The 21,231-nt window shown below is 47.7% G+C and overlaps 1 long non-coding RNA gene across 1 annotated transcript; it reads left to right on the forward strand.

Annotated features, from left to right (window-relative positions):
• The first annotated feature begins 3,266 nt into the window (after positions 1 to 3,266).
• On the forward strand, positions 3,267 to 5,430 carry LOC142070254 (uncharacterized). Its single transcript, XR_012666226.1, has 3 exons — positions 3,267 to 3,341; positions 4,440 to 4,505; positions 5,221 to 5,430. It is a non-coding gene; the product is annotated as an uncharacterized LOC142070254 (long non-coding RNA).
• The last annotated feature ends 15,801 nt before the right edge of the window (positions 5,431 to 21,231 follow it).

The raw sequence follows: 21,231 nt of genomic DNA on the forward strand, positions 1-21,231 counted from the left end.
GGAGTTTACAGAGGCTGCACACAATGCACTAGGCCAAATTCTGCTCTCTCACATACCCGAGTCACCTCTTTGCAGTCAATACAGGGCAAGCTAGATCCTTTGCTAAGCTGGGCATAAGCAAACAATCTGTGCACTTTAATATGACCATGTGTAAATGTCTCCATCTAGGAATAAAAAATGCAGGCCTTACTTACAGGATGAGAGACTCTATCCCAAGAAGCAATGATGCTGAAAACCACTTGAGTCATGGCAGAGAATCAGTTGAACATAAGGTGTCCCAATGCGAAGCTGTGGCCAAAAGGGCTGAAATGATCCTTAGAGGCATAAAGAGAGGAATCTTGAATAAGAGTAAAGAAGTTCTTTTCCCTCTGAATATGATGCTCATGTGAGCACTGCTGGAATGCTGTGTCCAGATCAGGTCTCCACAATTCAAGAAGGATGCTGATAAACTAGAGAGGATTCAGAGAAGAGTCACAAGAATTCTCAAACGATTGGAAAAGATACCTCTAGTGATAGACTCAAGGAGCTCAATCTATTTAACCTTACAAAGAGAAGGTTAAGGAGTGACTTGAGGACAGTCTAGAACTACTCACATGGGGAACACATTTTGAGAATGGGTTCTTCCCATTAGCAAACAAAGGTATAAGAAGATTCAATGGGGGAAAATGAAACTAGACTAATTCAGACTGGTAATAAGGCATTGATTTTTAATGGTAATTTTAATTAACCATTGGAACAATTTACCAAGGGTTGGAGTGGATTCTCTGTCACTAGCAATTTTAAAATCAAGATTGAACGTTTTTCTAAAAGATACACTCTAGTTCCAACAGAGACTATTTTGGGGAAGTTCAGTGTTATGCAGGAGGTCAGGCCGGATAATCACAAGGGTTCCTTTTGGCCTTGGAATCTAAGTAACTAGGAATCTAATGATAGGATGACACAGGTGTATTATGGCACCAAGTTTGGCTCATTGCAGCTCCAACCTGGTCTGAAATATAGCTATAGGTCTCCGGGGGTGGGAGGGGGAGATGAAATTCCCACAGCTTCATAACTGCTAAAGAAAACGTATTAGAAGTGTGATCAGTGATCAGTGTTCTTTAATGTCCTATTTTTGTCTAGGTGAAAAAGCACAAGAAGTTTCTTATGGTCATACTGATCAGGGCCTTAAGTGACCCTTTCAGTTCTGAAGTCATTGGCGAGAGCATGAAAGCAGTGGCCAAAGTCCTGAAGGAGCTGAAAGAGAAGGACATAGGTTCTTCCTTCAGAGACCTCACCCAACAGATCCGGACCTACTTTGACCACGTATGTGACCAGAACTCTCCAGCCCCAGTTCAAGCGATCTTGATTAGACTCCATTTACTCCCTGGGCATTGCTCATGTCAGAGTGAAGAGATGTTTCAGCCCAGGGAAGAGAGGTGTTTTACGGAGGAGGAGAACATTAGGAGGATGGGGATGACATCCCTGCTCCCACAGTCTCCCCCTTCTGTTCTTCTTTCTTGCCACTGAGAACCTCAAAGGAAGTCTGAATACTAGATTAGATAGCTAGATAACCATGAAAAGGGGGTTCCAAGGTACAATAGAGAGTGTTGGGCCTGCTCTATACCATTTTTATGTGAGAGGGTTGGAATGATTCCGTTTTTGCAGAGAATTTTGAGATTTCAAATTTTGGTTTTGTTCCTATTTGTGGGACTCCCTCTCCCCAAACTTCAAAACTCTTTGTGAAGCGGAATTACTATTCTCAACCGAGCTCTATTGAAAGCCTTGGGTCCGGGCAGTCTGCTCTCGGTGCTGGGAACCCAGTTGCTGGGAACCCAGGAACTTGGGCAGCTAGAAGTGCCAGGGAGTTGCAAATTTGAGAGCCAGGGTCCCAGACGCTGTGGGTTTGGAAGCCCACGATCCCAGTCAGCCTGCTAGATCGGCTTCCAAGGAGCTGAATGGGTGCACTGTCAAGACAGCAGGCAGGTTTCTAAGGACCCCTGCCTGGCTTCTGGAGGAATTTCATCAAAATGGAACTGTCGCTAAAATAGTTTGATGAATCAGCAAATTCAAATCAAAAATTCGTGCATGAAAGTGTTTCCGACTAGCTGTAGTTGGAATCCCTCAACTTTAGCGTAGAAGAGATGGCTGTGCGAGGTACGTGATGTGATTGTCCCTTAGTTACTAACTTGTGGGGCTTTCTTGGCTGTAGGAGGACGATGCTCTTCGTTTATTGTCCTTTGTCCTATTTGGCATCCTGGCCCGCCTGACCAAAAGAAAATGGAAGGGCTATTTCGCCGAGCAGGTTAGACAGAGCTGGGTCACACTTCTGCTGCACCTGCAAGACCCGAACCCCAGTGGTAAGACCGAGAGTGACTTATTTACTAAGCCAAAGGAATCTTCCTCCCAATGCCAGGGGAGCTCTGCTATTCCTGCCTGCTGTGGAGGCCCAAATTCTCCCCTCAGTTCATTGCCCTCCTGCTGAGTCAGTTCCCGCCAGGTTGCTCCATGGCTGCCTCACCAGAATCCAAGATAGGTCATGGGTCTGAGCCCGACAGCTCTCTATTCCTGTCTGTCTCTGCACCCCAGGCCCCTGCCTCCCCAGAACAGAAGAGAGACCTGGTGAAGCAGCTTTCATAGGTAGATCTGTTCCAAAAAGACATTGATGCTACCTCCAGGTTGCAGTGGAAGCTCTCCCCTCTATTAGTCATTCCTGCATGTTTTCTGCCAATTACATCCAGATGAATCCCTTTTTATCCTGGAATAGATGAGCAGGCAAGCAGATGAGTTCCCTTTGAATGACCATAGCACTCAGTAGGGAACAATTAAATGGTGTGACACGCTTTCTTTTTTTCAGGAACGCAGAGCTACGTTTCACCTCTGTGTCCCGTTTTTGGGACTGAAGAGGCTCCAAACTGCAGTGAATGAACACCTTGATAGCACAGCTGAGCTGAAGCCTGAGGAGCTCCAGGTGGACATTTGCAGACACCTTGTGAGTGAGCTGTTGAAGTGTCTGAGATTCTTGACTGGAGTGGCGTGTGGTGGTGTAGAGATGTGTGATGGGTAATGGAAATAACGGTCAGAGTGGGATATATGACTGAGGGTGATGGAAAATGTAAATCTGCCACAGATCCCCATTTTTCCCACGTCCACCCAGTCACCTGTTCTTTCTCTGATTTACCTGTGGCTCGTAAAAGCATGTGCTGGCAGTCAAAGGGCACTTCTAGCCAGAGAGAGCTCATGTGTCCCTGATTTCCTCTAGGCCAAAGAGAATGCCGAGCTGCTGGAGAACTTGTACAAAAGCACCATCACGTACTTCTGTAGCAGCTGGGAAGAGATGCGGGCAGTTGCAGCCAAGTTAGCTGGTGAGAGATGATGCCCAGTGTCCCTTTTGGTATTCCCATTGAGGGAGAGAGAAAAAAATCCCACTGTGCAGCCATTAATCTCTCTGTGCCTCAGCTTCCCATACATAAATGGGGATGTTAATATCCCTACCTCTCCAGTGTGGTGGTCGGAGGAAATCATGACTTGCTATAAAGTGCTTTGGGATTGTTGCAGGGAAAGCATGGTGCAGTCATTTAGTTGTAAAGGCTGGGACACTGTCTCGTAGGGCATGTTTACACTTGGAACTGGGGGTCTAATTCCCAGCTTGATGAGACATACCCGCACTAGCCCTGAGTGCTAAAAATAGAGAGTAGCTGCGATGGCAGGAGCAGCAGGAAGTTTAACCACCCCAAGTATGATCCCATCCAAACCCCAAAGTCGATTCTCAAGGTGGCTAGCTCCTCCCACTGCTCGTGCTGCTTTAGCTACATTCTAATTTTAGCATGCGAGCGCTGTCCGAGCTAGAGTGGGCCTGTCCCATTGAACTGGGAGGGATCTCCCTCGCTCAAAGTGCAGACCCACCCACAGTGTTGCTCAGTGCTCTTCACTACTACTTCATCATTGGGAGGCATGCAGCCCACCTGCCCTCAGCGCCTGCTGTTTCAGGTTCCTGGCCACACCACCTTGTCAAGGAGGCAAAAGGTTCCTCCGCTTTGGCCCTGTGCCCTCTTCTCCCAAGCATACCCAGGTGAGACAGGCAGGCGTTGTGCCCTAAGTCTCACCTATCAGTCACCTTGTGGGATCCCTGCTTAGAACTCACTTATTCCTGGCCCCAGTCCTTTGCTCAGACCACTAGACCAAGACACTAGCTTAGCATGTCTCCAATGACTGACAGCAGTGGCAAGAGGAACACAGACTCTTTAAAGCAAATGGGTTTTGTGTAAACATTCTTTAAAAAAAAAGTCTTTCTCATTCTCTTCAGTGTGGACTCTAAACTGCACTAGCATCCTCTTGCCCACAGCTCACCCTTAGGCCCACAGTAGGAGAGGCCAAAGACCTGTCTAGGGGCTGCTAATATCACTTTGCACTCAACAAGGGAAGGTTTTATTGTTGTTGTTTGTTTTCCATTGTGTATTTAGGCATCATCCTGGAACACACAGACAGGCAGCGTATGAAATGGCTGGACCTGGAACATCTGCTGATGTGTAAGTAATAAATACAGCTGAAGTTCTGCTCATCCGTGAGTTCTAAAGGAATTTAGCTGACAAGCAGCTGTAACCGATAGCACTGGTGCAAAGTGCATCAGCCACACGTCAAAGGACAAATTCACTCTTGCCCAGTAGAAAGTCAGCTTTAATTTCCCCTGAAGGAGGAAGCTGCAGAGGGTGTGATGTGAGTCCGTGCATCTCCTGGTTGTCCTGGCAAGGCCCCCTCCGCAGCCAGTGTTATCCACTCTTTGGGCTTTATTGGCTCTCTGTGGACTCCCACTCTGTGATTGGAGCTCAGACAGTGGCTCCTGAATAGAGATGGAAAATAAACTTAAAAGTGGAAGTTATTGAAACAATGGACCTTCTTCCATTTACAGCAGAGTGGATGACTTTCTGGTCGAGTCAGGGTCTCCCCGCTTGTTGGGAGCATGGAAGGGAGGCAATGGAGGAAGCTAAAGCTTTCTTTGTATTGGAGAGCTTCTGTAGCGTGGTATTCAGAGGTAGTAAGTCTCCAGCTATTTCCAGCACAGGTGACAATATGAAAAGTGAGGCATATTCATCTCTCATGTATTTTCCACCCCAATAGAAGGACTGAGCCTAGTTTCACATTTTACCATGTGATCATTCTGCTCTGGTACTTCAAGATTCTGTGATCACGCTTAGCTGTGATTTGACAGTCTGTATACTAACATGTTGTCGTGTGTCATTTCAGCTCTCCAGGTCCTCAAGAAAGACCCAAGTCCCTCTGTCCAGCTGGTGGCAACGGAGGTCATAAGTGACATCTGTCCTGGCCGAGTGCTTGGGGACTGAAGCGGAACGGAGACAAACAGAAGAAGGCGCTCCAGTAGTATAAGGGCCCTACCGTCAATCAAACGTTAACCCCACCCTTGGCCCTCGTAAGCCTTGCCCACCGGTCACTGGAAGTCCCAAGCCATGAGGTATTTCTTCCAGGGTCAAGGCGGACAAATGACCGGAAGCAAGGTGTGTCATGTGACCCCTCTAAGAACTCCTCCCATTGTCCTCTACCAATCGGGATGGGTTTCGCCCTGATAGGAACGCCCCAAGAGAACATTTGACCAATCAGGGGGAGTTCCGGGGCAGGATGACCTGTCTGGAAGTGGTTCGTGTGACCCCTCTAAGAATTCCTCCCACCACCCTCTACCAATCAGGAGGGGTTTCAGCCACTGGTAACCACCCCGAGAGGAGGTTTGACCAATCATGGGGAGCCCCGGGGTGGGGTGATCTGTCTGGAAGTGGTTCGTGTGACCCCTCTAAGAATTCCTCCCACCACCCTCTACCAATCAGGAGGGGTTTCAGCCACTGGAAACCACCCCGAGAGGAGGTTTGACCAATCATGGGGAGTTCCGGGGTGGGGTGATCTGTCTGGAAGTGGTTTGTGTGATCCCTCTAAGAATTCCTCCCACCGCCCTCTACCAATCAGGAGGGGTTTCAGCCACTGGAAACCACCCCGAGAGGAGGTTTGACCAACTGGGGGGAGTTCCGGGGTGGGGTGACCCGTCTGGAAGTGCTTCGTGTGACCCCTCTAAGAACTTCTCCCACCACCTTCTACCAATCGCGATTGGTTTCGGCTGCAGAGGACTGCCCCGAGAAGAGATTTGACCAAAATGGGGCAGGTTCTCGGATTGGGTGAACCGTCCAGAAGAGGGTCATGTGACCCCTCTAAGAACTCCTCCCAACGCCCTCTGCCAATCATAGTGCAGCACCATCACCCCATAAGTCCCAGCGCTGGGCAGAGGAAGCCATCTCTTACCAAGAAGACATGTTTTAGAAATTGTGGAAAGGCTGAGAGGAAACATGGCCTCCTTTACCACCCCCGTGAGACCTTCAGATTTTGTTTTAGCTCCGAGGACCTTTGGAGTTGTGTGGAGAAAGCGCTACAGCAGTGACAGTTCCGAGGAGGGCCATTTGACTCAACCGTTGATGGCTACGTCGGAACCTGACCCCAAAATCCAAACCTTTGTGAGGCACCCCAGTGAGTGTGACAGCCTCTCATTGTCCATGCCCTAATGTTGGAAGGCGATTGTGGCTTGGGGGAGTCACAAGGTGAACGGGAAAGATGGCGCTCAGGTAAATGAATGATTAAGAAGCGACTGTCGATCATGGGGGTGTAATGGGGTTCGGAATCGACCTGGCATTGCATAAATCTAAAAACAGGCAGTGGGGTGCTTACACTGTTTTTTGTCTGAAAATCTCTCAACAGCTCGACAATGCCTTTCTAGAGGCCTTTGAGAAGTTGCACATCGGTAGCCCTGTGGGAGTAAATCCATCACGCATCAGCTGTTTTTGCTCCTGTCTGAGACCCAGATCTCAAGAGGAAAATCCAGAAAAGGACAAAATTGGAAGAATGAACCAGCTCAGACTCCCTCATGGTAGGGGTCATGGCGTCCTTTGTTTCAGGCGGCTGTAAAAGATTGTGTTAAACCAGGCGATTAATAAAACTTATTTAAATGTGTCAGAATGAACGTGTCCCCCTCCATACTTGTGTTCATAAAAGACGGTCCCAGGAAGAGTCATGTCTCCACAGACGGCTCTGTTAAAGAAAATCTGTTAAACCCCCAGGAAAGTTGGGGGCTTTGACGGGGTCAATCTTCTTTTTCAAGTGGCCAAAAAGCATCATAAAACTTTAAATAGAAGACAGGTAGGAGCTTGGCTTTCACACCAGGATGCTTACACTTTACACAAACCAGCTCGAATACGTTTTAAAAGAACCAAGACCGTTCTTTCAGATGTGGACGCGCAATGGCAGGCAGATTTGGTCCGTATGCACTGGTTCTCCAAACACAACAGCGGTTTTAAGTACATCTTAACAGTGATAGACGTTCTATCCAAATATGCCTGGGCCTTAGGCCTAAAAGACAAGATGAGTGGTGAGGTATCCAAGGCCTTTAAAGCTATTTTTAGCCAAGGTCGCGTGCCTCAAAAATGACAAACTAATCGGTGGAAAGAATTTTGAAACAGACCTTTTAGCAGATTGTTGAAATGGCACAGCGTTAACGCTTTTTGTTACTGATAATGAAGTCAAAGCAGGGGTTGTGGAGCGATTTAACAGAACTTGAAAAAGATGCGGAGGATGTGGCGATATTTTACAGCCCATAACGCCTTTCGCCACCTTGACCTGTTACCTGACTTTATGAAGAGTTACAACCAGAGCTTTTACAGAACTCTACGTACCAGACCCGCTGATGTTAACCCTTCCAATTCTCTGAAGATATGGAAACTGGTTGATAGAGATGGTTTTAAAATAAAACCGGTTGTTGCCCCCTTTAGAAAAGGCGACCACGTGAGACTCTCTAAAACCAAAGGAGCTTTTGAAAAAGGTTGTGAACAGACGTTTACCAATGAGATATTTATAGTGGATGAAGCCTTAACCAGGAGCCAGAGACCTGTATACTGATTAAAAGATTACGAGGATGAGACAGTTACTGGATCTTTTTACCCTGAAGATTTACAAAAAGTAAACCCCAAAGGAGACAGGATTTGCCGGATCAAAAAAGTTCTAGCGGAGAAAGGAAAAGGGAGAAAAAAGCAGCTACTGGTGAAATGGTTTGCCGGGGGGGCGGGGACGATAAGTTTACCAGCTGGGTGGAAGCTTCTCAATTCTGACGTTTAGACACAAACAAACAAAAAGATTCCTCCTGCAAAAACTGAGGGAGAGAAAAATGAGCGACGGCAGGTGTTACATGACTTTGCCCAGCAATGCCAGCTCTGCAGTTTTTCCTCAAAACACCAGCTCGAACTTTGCATTACAGCTAATTAAGCCCTTGGGTCTCCCGGGTGCCTGGAAGGTGGGGTTAGTGGAAATACAACACCCACACAGCTGGAACACTATCCGCGAGAACACCCCTTTTGAAATCACCTTTGAAGATATGGCATAGAGTTTTATCCTACGACGAGGTTATTACTCGTCCATACCCGAATGATTGGATCATATGAACAGTACCGTGGCTCGTCCTCCCCCACCGCCTGAGGTGGTCATGAACTATGACCCTGTGGGTAGAAAAGTTAGCCTTAAATCCGCTGATTTTACTTTTATGTTTTCTACCAGCAGGGAGCTAGCTAACATTCTAGGTTTGGGCCCCAAGCGCAGCGTCCAAAAATTCCCCTTCTGGGCAGACATCACAGGGGGGGTTAAGTCCTTGTATCTGCACACAGTTATTGTAGAACACCAGTTTGTGAGGGACTTTTCTGTTCCCCTGTTATGCTGTGTCCCTGTCTGAGGAAGGAACAATGAGTTTGTCACCATCACCTACGATAAACCTCATCACGTTCCTGTCAGAAAACACCACATCGATACCATTACCATTGAAATAAAGACAGATCAGAACAGATACGTCTCATTTGTTGAACGGAGTGGATGTGAAAATTAAACTGACGCGCAGTAAAGACGCTTTCTGTTTAATGGGCAGTGCAGCCGAAGGCTTTAAATTGCGCATTGTATCAGCATCGCTTTTTGTGAAGAAAGTACGGATGGCCCTGAGCATTCGTCTGGGGCACGCGGAGTCCCTGCTTACCACAAATGCTAAATATCCCGTGGACCGTGTGGGAATGAAAGTGTTCAGCATCCCCGTGGGCAGCAGGGTCAATAACCAGGAGAACCTGTTTTTTGGGACAGTTACCCAAAATGCTTGTCCTAGGGTTTGTCCTATGCCTTGAGTGGAAGTTACATGAAAAATCCCTTTCATTTTAAACATTATGATATTAATTTTGTGGCCTTGTATGTGGATGGTGAACAGATACCAACCAAGCCTCTGCAACCAGACTTGGAGGCAGGATGCTGCATGAGAGAATACATGAATCTGGTACAGATGCTGGTAAACACATGACAGATCGTTCTCTGTTAATCGACCGTGAGAAGTTTCCACAGGGTTACATCTTGTTTGCCTTTGACCTGTCTCCCGACCAGGAATGCGCCGATGGCTATTCCCTGATTAAAACCGGGAACCTGAGAGCAGAAAATACGTTTTGGGAAGGCTTTAACCATCACCGTCAATCTGATCGTGCATGGGGTTTTTGACAACATCATAGAGAGAAATCAGAGGAGAGACGTTCTGCTTGATTATATGTGAACATGGACACCGTGCAGCTCTCGTGTGTCTTATCAAGGTGCCTTACACAAAAAAGAATTTCTTAGATGTGTTCCCTTGTGATTTGGCTCCCTGGCGACAAGCTGTCTCCAGAGACCCCTAGGTTTGTATTGCACATCCACACAACCAACCTGGTGAACACTGGCTTGCCTTGTGTCTGGCGGAGTGTAACGTGGAGAGCTTTTAGACTCATACGGGCACCCCCCGAAGAGCATGTTGTTTCCTAAAAGGATTATGAAATTTTTAAACAAAAATGCCACAGGCATTGTGTTTCACAATAGACAATTACAAGACCCCCGCTCTGTCGCCTGCGACTATCACCGAGTGTTTTTCTTACATCATCGGAGCAAGTGTTTATCTTTTGACCGGATTTTAAAATTGTATTCTAACGACTTAGTGCAAAACGACCGGATGGTGATGAATTTTGTAAAAAATACATTTAAATTCTTGGGCATGCCTAGCCTTGCTCAAAATGTGTTTCAACAAGCCCAGACATGTGTATCTTGCAATGCTTTTTATAGCCAGGTTATCCAATATTCTCAGGCATAACAGACAATGTTTTGTTTGGCATTATCCAACACATTTTTTATAAAGTAACTTTTCCCACAGTTGCTAGGCCCCGCGAGAATTGCAGAAAAAGGGGTGTTTCCACCTCGTATCCATTTTAAAATCTGTAGGGCAGGGTTTTAAACCCTTCTCCTAGGACCCTCTTGTTGTAAATGACTTTCTGTGTTTTCTTAAGGGTTTTGGTCTCTATTTACCACTGATTTTTGTTTCTTACGATAGAGGGCTGCTGCACCTCTCTCTTTTTTGAGGTGTTTTCTCGCAGACCCGTGTAATTGTCCAGGACTAGATCTCTCAAACTGTCAAAGTTGATCTTTTGACAGTTTGCCAAGTTCAGGGTAATACCTTTGACTTTCATACAGGCTTTTCCTCCCGACAGCTTATACCCGTATGTTTTCGGGCCTGCCGACACAAACTCGGTGATGTGTTGATCTGGCGGGATCTCACTCGTGAGGGAATTTAGAAAGAGTTTAGCGATTTGGCATTTAGCGGGGTTAAACCTGATTTCGTGTTGGCACAAACGCACGCCTTCTTCCTGGTAGAAATTGTTCATGTACTTATTTTGTTTTTCTTCGTCTGTGCACCAGCTGGGGTACCCTGAAGCCTCTTGTTTCTGGTGGAGGTGTCATTTGATGAAGTCTTTTCAGAGTACATCAGATTTTTCATTAAAAAGCCAGATTTCATATATTTTTGCCACCGCATACCCCTTTGCTATGGCGGTGTTCAATTCCACCGTGCACCAAGTCCCCAGGATGGCCCTCTCCTCGTCAGTATGGATGCACATCTCCCGCTGCTCGGTTTCCGCACAGGTTCGGCATAGCGGGAACATAAGCTTGCCACCCACTCTGACAGGTAACAATGGGAAAAAGAAGCCTTGTGTGGGGTACACTTTAACTTTTGCAATTCCAAAATAATTTGCAAGGGGTCCAAATTTGTCATAAACTATATCAGAGTGTTCGAGAGGGTATTCTTTGGTTTTCTTTACAAAAGGGTAGAAGCTGGTAAAATCATAATAGTGGATTTCTTCCCTGGAGTTAAGTTTGTAATATAGGTGCATAGCATTTGTCCTTCCCCCAAAAAGAACATCCCTAGGCACGAGAGGCTAGGGCAACTGGGCTCAGTTTAAAAAACCTGCAAGCTCCCTGTCTGTTTCTTTCATCACTTCCCACTCTTGCTCCCAAAGAGTCCTCACTACAAAACCAAGTTGTTTCAGATAGTCGGTCTTGAGCTGCGTCTTGTAATAAAGAAACCCAAAAGTTGTCCCCGTCATAGGGTTTTGTGCTTTTTCACAATGACAGGTGGCACAAGCGTGGAAAAGAACACCCGTTAAACTCTAAGGCTGTGTGTACCCTGTCAACACTGGCATAACCGTCTAAAGAGTAGGAGCCTACCTGTAGTTCCCCACCCTGTAAAGCATGCCGTATTTGTATAGTTTCTTTGTGAGAGGTATACAACAGCCACTGAACAGATGGGGTCGAATATCTTTTTCCTGCCTGTGATCATTGTCTGGAGGGAGAAGAGCTACCGTGTTAGGCTCCAAAAACATAAACCTGTACATAGCCATGCAGACAGATGCCAGTGTTATGTACCAGAATGGATCTCTACACAGTTTTATCTCGGTGAATTCACCAGGTTCTCTCTCTACTAGATCTCCCTTCTCCATCTTTTTCATAATCTCTTTTCTGTAGAGGATACAAGGCTGTCTCAAAATTTTGACATCCTGCTGACAGTAATACACGAGCTCTTTCTGCAAGTCAAACGTCTCCTACCTGTGGGCCTGCTACCAGTCGAGAAACTCTGCTTTTTCCCTGGGCATCATGCTTTCTACACCATAGTGCTCCACATGGGGCATAGGCCCCACGTCATTTTGATTTTCTAAAGTGTTCAAAAAATGTGGAAAATACCCTTTGCACCCTTCAAACCCCATCACCTGCGGGAGCTTACCAAGCTTCATGGGCAAGAAGTTTAAAGAGTCTATAAAACGAATGCCCAGGACCTTACACACATTACTTTACTACCCTGAGTGATCAGTTCTAGGCACATCTTTTTCTTCAGTAACTGTCTAATGATGAAGTATGCATCGTAACCTTTGGAATTGTGCGCCTGGAACGTGTAGACCCGGAACTCTTTGCCAATAAAGGTCTGAACAAACATAGAAAGACACTCATCACCCTTAAATTCCCAGGACTTTTCCGGCTTGAGGGACATAGCAAAAATGTAATTGGGAGTGTGCAACCCAGTCTCCTATGTGTATTCAGAATCATAACAAATACACTTTTCTGAGGATTCGGGCTTTCTAAGGCTGTCCATAAAACCGAGGTGACCGTCTACATCACCAGCGATCAAAGCCTGACCCCGCTTATAGCGCCTCCCTTTACACCTGTGCCGCTTGTCCACGTAAGACTGACCCTTATCACACAACGTTTTAGACAGGCATTCAACTTGTTCTGTCGACGCCCAGTTGATGTGTCTGTCTAAACGCTCTCTGGACTGACAATACAGTCTACAGCGAGGAGACCTCAGCTGCACATCCACGCTGTCTGAGCATGTTATGCTCAAGCAGAGGCAGCAGCTGGACCTGCAAGAGTGGCCGTGACTGTGCACCGTGGGGCAAAACTCACCGTAATTTTTTACTCCAAACAACTTTTTCACAACCAGAACCCCCTAGTAATGCTCATCGTGCAACAGGATGAAATAAGTCTTGGGGTAAACTGCCCCCCCCCCATTTTAAAAAAGCCCCTTTCGCCGCACACAGCACCACCTGTATGCTGACTCCTAAATGCTGTTCAGACATTGCTACGTCACTGAGCATAATCTTTTTTTCATCTGACCAGCCCAGTTTCTCATGCAACTTTCTCGCCCCCGCTAACGATTCCGCGTCCGTAGGTTTATGGTCGGACATGAGAGCCAAGAGTCCACGCGCAAAACACAGATGGGTACCCGTGTAAGTCAGGTCTACTAAACATTGTCTCTTTTTTATGGATGATTTGACTACTGAGGATAGAATTTAAAACTCTATGAGCGGTCCCCACCCCTGTTTTTTTACAACTGTCACAACGAGGTGCAATGTCCCATTGACATGCAACTCTATTGCTCTGTGGCAGCTTTGAGGTCTGATTGAAGAAATCCTCAGCAGACAGCTCATCCCTAGTTCTTCAGACCAAAACCAACGGCTTAGTTAAATTACAGCTCTCTAAATGTAACTGAACATAATCATCAGGGCCTACCCTACCATTAACATCATCGAGAACTAACTGTACCCCCTGTGTATGGCTTCAACAACCTGCTGAGCTGAATTTATTCGCTCAAGATTGACAAAAAGAAATTCCTCACAATACACCGACCCCCCAAATCTAGGTAATTCACGTTGCGAACTTCTCACTCTCTCCATACACACCTCTGCATTTTCAGGGTTACTTGGGGGTTCCTCTACGGGACCATCAGCGGCATCTTCTACATCAGATGCTATTTGAGAGTCAGACTGCGAGGCGCCTCCGTGAGGGTCATCGGGAGAAGATGGGGACCCATCATTCTAGAGAGCCCTCTGGGGAATTTTCTAAACCAGACTCTGTGTGAGAGTCTGATTCCACCTCCCCATTTTCAGACATGCCAGTTTGAGAGCCTCCAGTCGAGGGCATCTCTTTTTGTCCCCCCTTTGGCTGGTCTGGTGGAGGTGTCCCTGTCGCTTTGACTACAGCATTGTCAGGAGAACTGCACATACCCGATTAGGGGGGAAGGGACATATTACAAAACTTAACTTTACCATCTTTCTCACCCACACCGATGTATTTACTTAAAATACAAAACCTCATAACCTCACAAACACAATATATTTACTGGGCTTCATCCATCCATCTGGGGAATTTTTCTTTTCAGCTGTCTCTTTTCTTTTTCTTTGAAGCTTGTTTACCCTCTGGTCTAAGGGTCTCTCATGTTTTCACCATATGGTGGAGCAGACAATATTATGATAATGATGATGATTATTATTATTATAAATCACATTAAACTGTCTTGTACAGTTAAAAATAAAATATTCATTAGGGTGTTTTTCTATTTAAAAAGTCAGAGCTTTCAAACAAAATAATCCATTTCAGGCTGCACAACAAACAGGAGTTTTGAGTTTATTTCTACCACTTTAAAACAAAAAACAACAAACCCGCAAACATTTTTTTAAATACACCTCATTTTGCAAAATCAAACCCAACTGCTTTTAAAATCAACTTTTAAAATCCAGTTTAAAACACATTTTGCACAGTAAAAAAACACCCTGTTAGTTTGAAACACACCATTACTATCAGGTGCAGCCATATACTTTAAAAAAAACCCACCTATGTTTTTTTTACACAGAGAGAGAGAGAGAGAGAGAGTTTAAAACACAAAAAGAAAAGGAGTACTTGTGGCACCTTCGCGACTAACCAATTTATTTGAGCATAAGCTTTCGTGAGCTACAGCTCACTTCATCGGATGCATACTGTGGAAAATACAGAAGATGTTTTTATACACACAAACCATGACAAAATGAGTGTTTATCACTACAAAGGGTTTTCTCTCCCCACACCCTACTCTCCTGCTGGTAATAGCTTATCTAAAGTGATCACTCTCCTTACAATGTGTATGATAATCAAGGTGGGCCATTTCCAGCACAAATCCAGGTTTTCTCCCTCCCCCCCCAAAGAAAAACAAACCCACTCTCCTGTTGGTAATAGCTTATCTAAAGTGATCACTTACATTGTAAGGAAACCTGGATTTGTGCTGGAAATGGCCCACCTTGATTATTAATGTGTGTGGTGGGGTTTTTTGGTTGGTTGTTTTGGGTTTTTTTGGTAAATATAGTATTTTAAACTTTTAATGGCTTTGAATTCCTAGAAAGAGTGACCCATAGCATTCAAAACCACTCCTGGGTCATATTTAAACTGTCCAGTAGAGTTCTGCCAGTTCCTGGGTCCTTTAAACTGTCCAGTAGAGTTCTGCCAACTCCAGGGATTATATTTAAACTGCCCAATAGCATCTGCGATTTCCTGAGGTTTTATTTCATTTCATATTAATCCGAACTCACCCACCCACCTCCCTTACTATGGGTGCACACCCATCAAATTTATCCCTATAGCAACAAGGGTAAGGAATCACAGTTGCCTTCACTATTCAGTGGGGGTGTGGTTAAAACCATTCAGTTCAACAGGATGAGTCAACTCTGTTGTACTCAAACACATGTCTGAACCATCCCTGTTTTGTTTTCGTGTTGTAAGCAGAGGCAGGATGAGCTCTACCCTGACATCTGGTGGTGAGTTGTGGAAAAGGACTTCAGGAGCTGATCTCGTTTGCACAGGCACACCCACCCCGCCTAGCATGAGCCCACAGGAGCCCAAACGGTCACTTTGGCTGCTGTGGGATCCCCAGTGTCTCTGTTATTGGGGCAGGAAGAATAAAGTGTCGTTATCCTGATTATGTGAACCAAGGACAGTGGAACTGTCCTTGGCCTTTTATGACGGAGGGACTCACCATCAACTAAGTAGCACTCGCTAGGCAAGGGACAAGGATTGCAAAAGCCAGTGAATTGAGAGAGTTTGAGGATGGAGGTTTGTGCCTAGTGGTGTGAGCCCCCTTCTGAGGGCCCCAAATACCAATTGCACCTTCTCTCCATTATGTAATATCAGAGAGAATTTTAATTCTATTAGGAGTTCGGTTACAGACTGCAGAGCTGAATTCACTTTGGGTTCATGGTGCCCCAGCTCTGAGGCCCACTACTACTTAACACAGTATTCAGTGATTTCAACTTGTCGTAGGGGAGCTTCAGTGCCCCACTGGTGGGGGCTTGACCTGGTTTTGCATTGTGTTACGGGAATGGAACTCCTAGATACTGAACCTAGACCCTGTTGTTGCCAACTCTGATGGGCAGAAGGGTTACACTGTAAACACATTTCTAGGATTTGTTCCCCTCCCACTTCACAGCTTGTTGCTGTAAATGGGTCTCTTTTACACAAAGACACAAGAGCTAGGTTCTCACAAACCATTTTTTTTTTTCAATTTAAAAGTCATACAGCTTCTTGAAAACAAACCCAGATCTCCATTAAAACTTTTAGCTCACTTAAGGGCCAGAGACCTTCTAACAGAAACACAGATAATCACAAAGCCCTTTTCATTCGATTTTTTAAAATGTACAGCGACCAAGTTTGATATTGCATGTTTGTCCCCTCATCATTCTCTCAATTAATCCTTTTAGATTTCTTACAAATAGTCTTTTTCTTAAGCAGGGTTCTGTCAGTTTTTGTGTGGACCAGACGGTCAATGTAACGCTGTAAGCAGGCATCTTCCATTTTGGACATTTTCTTTAAAACACGGTCAGGGTCTCCACTGAATTGCACAGCATTTCTCAAGGTCACCGCTTGCGCTAAATGTTCTTGGGTTAGGCACAGATGTTGCATAACATAACCTATGGCAATAATAGTGTTCAATAAGCTTTCCAAACACAGCTCAGCACACAGGCCCCAGAGCTTGCAGTTTCTATCCATTGAAGTCCAAGTCACACAGGCATGGTGCCATTGGGCTGGGGCATTTATGACACAGCCCTCACCATTTTCAAAAAGCTTTTCCCCAAGACAGTGATGAAGAACAGCATAAACAGCAACGTGTACAATAGTCCGCATAACATTTTTACGCTCGTGACGTGGCACTGGCTCAGCGAGTTCCATGCCAAGCCTCTCCTAAACTCCTCATAACCGTCCTCCTCGGAGTCATCTTCAACAATTTCTAGCGGCGTTGAGCAAAAACAAGGCGGGCCTGGTTCACCTTCGCTGTTTGATGCAACGCCGTCCAGGGCCTCCGGGTCCTCTAGAAAGGCATCGTCAAGCTGTCGAGAGATTTTCAGACAAGAAACAAGCGTAAGTTCCCACTGCTTGTTTTTAGATTTACACAACCCCTGGTTCCTAACCCCATTACACCCAATCATCGACCGTCGCTTCTTAATCATTCATTTACCTGAGCTACGTCGTTTCCATTCACCTTGTCTGCCAGTGCCTCCCCCACGCCATGATGGCCTTCCTCCTCCAGGGTGGCGGATGACGAGAGGCCACCATGCTCATGGGGGTGTCTCATGAGCAGTTGGGCTTCAGGGTCGGATTCTGGCATATCCATCAATGGCTGGGCCAAAGGAATCCCCTTGGCTTCTCTCTCATCCTCTTCAGAACTGTCGCTGCTGTAGCGCTTTCTCCACACAACTCCAAAGGTCCTCGGGGCTAAAACAAAGTCTGAAGGTCTCCCAGGAGTGGTAAAGGAGTCCACGTTTCCTCTCAGCCTTTCCACAATTTCTAAAACACGTCTTCTTGGTAAGAGATGGCCTCCTCTTCCCAGCGCTGGGACTTATGAGGTGATGGTGCTGCACTCTGATTGGCAGAGGACGTTGGAAGGGGTCCTTAGAGGGGTCACACGACCCTCTTCTGGGCGGTTGACCCCATCCCAGAACCCACCCTATTTTGGTCGAATCTCCTTTCGGGGCTGTCCTCTGTGGCCAAAACCCATCGCGATTGGTAGAGGGTGGTGGGAGGAGTTCTTAGAGGGGTCACACGAGCCACTTCCTGATGGGTCACCCCGCCCCAGAATTCCCCCCAATTGGACAAATCTCCTCTCGGGGTGGTCCCCAGCGGCTGAAACCCTTCCTGATTGGTATAGGGCAGTGGGAGGAGTTCTTAGAGGGGTCACACAAACCCCGGAACTCCCCCTGATTGGTCAAATCTTCTCTCGAGTCGTTCCTGTCAGGGCAAAATCCATCCTGATCAGCAGAGGACAGTGGGAGGAGTTCTTACAGGGGTCACATGACACACCTTGCTTCCGGACATGTGTCCGCCTTGACCCTGGAAGTAATACTCCCATGAGGTGGGACTTCCAGTGACCTGTGTGCAGGGCTTACAGGGTCAAGGGGTGGGGGTAACATTTGATTGATGGTAGGGCCTTTATACTACTCGCTCCTGCGACCCAAAATTGGAACAAGAGAGACTATAATACTGGAGAGAAAGAAAGGAATGTTTTAAATGTTTTAAATCCTTGTACTGTGCTGTAAATTCTTTTCCCCAAATTAAATCAAAACATTCATTTGTATTTTTTATTTTTCTATTTATTTTGTTGTTTTATAGCACGATACAGCAATTATCTGGCCAGTATTACTTTTATAAATATTTAAGTAATATAAATATTACTTTTATAAATATAAAAAATTACAGTGTTATAATACTGGCCAGTATTATACTTTTATAAATAGAATACAATAACCATAATACTGGCCCGTATTAGCCATTCTCCTACTGCTCACATGCTGTAAGGGAGAGAAGGATCAGGCCCTGTAAAGTAGGCTGGGTTGATTTTTTATGACTCGAAGTGTTTTTATTACACATCAGGACATCTAGTCATTCTGATTTAATTGGGGATTGGTCCTGCTTTTGAGCAGGGGGTTGGACTAGATGACCTCCTGATGTCCCTTCCAACCCTGATATTCTATGCAGCCTCTGGACAAGCTCAGTGATAAGCATGTACATTACACTGCTTGCTCAGGGGTCATTACTATAGAAACAGCCAAGTACTGGCCCAGATCCTCAAATACACCTGAGCTTTAGACTCTGGGTTGTTCTAACTTACTCTGTCTTGTAAGAGCCATTGCTGTACGGGAGATTGCTGTAGCACCGGGGTCGGTAACGTTTGGCACGCAGCCCCCCAGGGTAAGCCCCCTGGTGGGCCGGGCCAGTTTCTTTACCGGCCGCGTCCGCAGGTTTGGCCGACTGCGGATCCCACTGGCCGCGGTTCCCCACTGCAGGCCAACGGGGGCTGCAGGAAGCCGTGGCCAGCACATCCCTCGCCCCGCGCTGCTTCTCGCAGTAAAACAGAAGGTTTATTAGATGACAGGAACATGGTCTAATACAGAGCTTGTAGGTGCAGAGAACTGGACCCTTCAGCTGGGGGGTCCATTTTGGGGGGCAGTGAGCCAGACAACCACGTCTGCCCTTCACTCCATGTCCCAGCCAGCCCCAGACTGAAACTCCCTCCAGCCCCTCCTCCTCTGGGCTTTGTCCCTTTACCCGGCCAGGTGGTCACCTGATTCCTTTGTTCTCCAACCCCTTTAGCTCTCACCTTGCAGGGGGGAAGGGCCCAGGCCATCAGTTGCCAGGAAACAGGGTGTCGGCCATTCTCTGTGTCCAGACCCCTGCACACACCTGTCCTCTTGGTTTACATCCGGCCCACAACAGCGTCAGATGGAGCGAACAGGCCAAAGTGAAAGCAGAGCCTCTCCCCAAGCCTCTGGGAAAGACCGACCTGCCTTGCGGGGCGGGTGTGCAATTCCTAGCTTCTCCCTCCCTCCCGGCTGCTGTTAACGGGAGGCAAACAGAGACTGCAATAAACCCCTCTGGTAGGAACAAGCCTGCACCGCTGGGGAACGGAGCCACCCGGAGCGGATTAAAAGCCCTAGTCCCAGAGCCAGGGCAAGCGCTCTCCTCTGGACAGCGGTTGGGGACGTCATACAGGGCGGCTTTCGGGCCCAGGGTTCTCATCCTGGCGCTTCAGCTGCTAGTTACCTCGGGCCTCCTCTTCTGCAGCGCTGAGTCCCACAGCTGCTCTGAAGTCACTGGGGCAAATCCACTGCTCGTGTCAGTGACCACGGCTCCAGGAACGGGGCTGGAGAATGTGCTGTGCCCCTGAACAGGGCTGGGACAAACTGCCCCAGCTGAGGTCTGCCCCGGTGGGAGCTGTGGGGAGCCCAGTGTACTGGAAGCTGCTGCTGCCCCGGGGTTTGTGATGGAGAATGTGGGGTGACGGGGGGGGGGGCAATTCAGCACAAACAGCTCCTTTCGATTTCCTCCCAGCCACCCCAGCATGCCTGGGGACTCCCCTCCCCAATCAATCAAAGCCCAAGACGGGGATCTGAAGCTCGACATAAAGTTACTCCTCCGCCAGCTGATGTAACCCACGCACCTTCTGGGTGTGGTGTTGTGTCCCATCGAGTGGCACCAAGACCATTCGAGAGAGAGATAAGATGAGTCTGCTCTGCAGCCGTCGCTACCAGCCAGGGGGCTTTTAGCTCACGCGATAGAGGCTCATGCACTAAGCTCCAGAGGCCCCAGGTTTGATCCCCACCCGCCGACGACCAGGGTCTGTGGGAGTGACGCTGGCGTGGCTGGCAAGGGGCAGCAGGAAGGATTTCCACTGAGCGTTAAGGGAAAGGAACTTGCTGGCTGTGGCACGGTGCAGCCGGCTGGTTGGCACACCGGGAAAGGAAGATGGAGGAGAGCTCCAGCCCTGGCTGGTTCCCAGCTCTTGTCTTGGCCTTGTAAATGGCTAACAGACGTAGTGAGAGCTTTGAAAGCGAACACACCGTGTTCTGGGCCTGGAGCAGCGGCTGGGAAGCGTTCCCAATCAACAACCGCGCCGGGATCCCTGTAATCCGCACCAGAGTGCAGGGGGAGGGGAGGGAGCTGGAGGGCCTTTGAAAACACAGACAGCTTGATGCCAGCCTTCCCTGGCTGCATGAAGCTATCCTCCAGAACCATGCCACCAAGGGCCCAGTCCTGCAGCGGGACAGCCGGAGGGTTGGTGTCGCTATCCTCCTGTTCTACAGAGGGGGAAACTGAGGCACAGAGCTGGGCCACGTCAGGGCGCGGCTGGGGATGGAGCCCGTCAGATCCTCACGAGCTGCTGTGAGGCGCTATCCCTTGTGTCTGTGCCAGGTATAAACCCAGGCCCCGTGTGCAGGCCCAGCCGTCCGTCCCCTGGCGGGCAGCAGGGCCCATGCGGGAGCCCCCACGCAGCCCCCCACCGCCCTCGGCTGCAAAGCAGCCCCAGCCCCACGGCTGGCCCAAAGGAAACACCTCCACGGTCTTTCCAGGTGCCACCCAGTCCCCCGGCGCCTGCAGGAAGGTTTGGGGTAATCACGCACACGCTGGGTCTCCCAGTCACCAACGCTTTGCCCGGAGCCTGGCTCGGAGGGAAGCGCAGACCCAGTCCCTTTCCGCGGAGCTGGGAACGCGCCTGGAGCTGCCAGCCCAGTCCTGTCTACTCAGCGAACGGCTTGCTGC

This window comes from Caretta caretta, chromosome 28 (assembly GCF_965140235.1).
Source record: "Caretta caretta isolate rCarCar2 chromosome 28, rCarCar1.hap1, whole genome shotgun sequence".
Lineage (NCBI taxonomy): Eukaryota > Metazoa > Chordata > Testudines > Cheloniidae > Caretta > Caretta caretta.